The sequence below is a fragment of the Cricetulus griseus genome, chromosome 4 (genome assembly GCF_003668045.3).
Source record: "Cricetulus griseus strain 17A/GY chromosome 4, alternate assembly CriGri-PICRH-1.0, whole genome shotgun sequence".
Classification (NCBI taxonomy): domain Eukaryota; kingdom Metazoa; phylum Chordata; class Mammalia; order Rodentia; family Cricetidae; genus Cricetulus; species Cricetulus griseus.
The window spans coordinates 8246342-8247153 of record NC_048597.1 but is presented as its reverse complement, the minus strand read 5'-3'; positions in this window follow the sequence as shown (position 1 = coordinate 8247153).

The following is an 812-nucleotide window of genomic DNA, read 5'->3' as shown; positions in this document are numbered from 1 at the left end:
TGCTCCCAAACCTCATCTGTTCAGCTACCTTTAACTCTGAGTGGCCACGCGAGAGTGGAGTAGGCAGACAGAGATAAGAAGAAATGAGGAAGTACCCTTTCCAAAAATGTAAACCAAGGTTCTCAATAAGCTTTGATCTCCTCACTCTCTACCACCCTTGTTTTCATGCCTAGAACAAGAGCAAAATACTGGTCACATTCATCACCCCCTTGGAAACATGAACATAAAAGCAACACAGCAACAGTGGGAAGGAAGACCCTAGTCCTTTCAGATGATTTAGGTTCTAGCATATTGTATGTACTCTAAGATTTCTTATTTCTCTATTTAAAAATGTTAGTTTTCAATTAATATATAACAAGTATATAATAATTAAAGATAATGCTAACAAACGAGTTCAGACTTCATAGCAAATAAATTATTTTATTCAGAAACTGGCATTCCCCCACATTTGCATGTTCCAGTTGTACGTTTCTTCTGTGCTTGTGAAGACAGCTGCATCACAGTCCAAAACCCAAGAAAATGAAATGCATCTTCCTGATGAACCAGACTCGTCTGCTTATTTCAGGAGCAAACACATATTGTTTTCAGCTGCCCAGCACATGTTGTCAGTCATTCCCTGGGCTTGAAGATGGGGATTCCAGTTCAGCTCGCTCTTCCACTGCTTGTTGCCAGGGTGAAGGAGGAATTGTGGTCCAGACTAGCAGCAAGAAGAGTAGCATTTTCTGTAGCTACAGCAGCCAGAGCCATAGCCACAACCATACCTGGAACCATATCCACAGCCATAGCCAGAGCCGTATCCACAGCCATAGCCA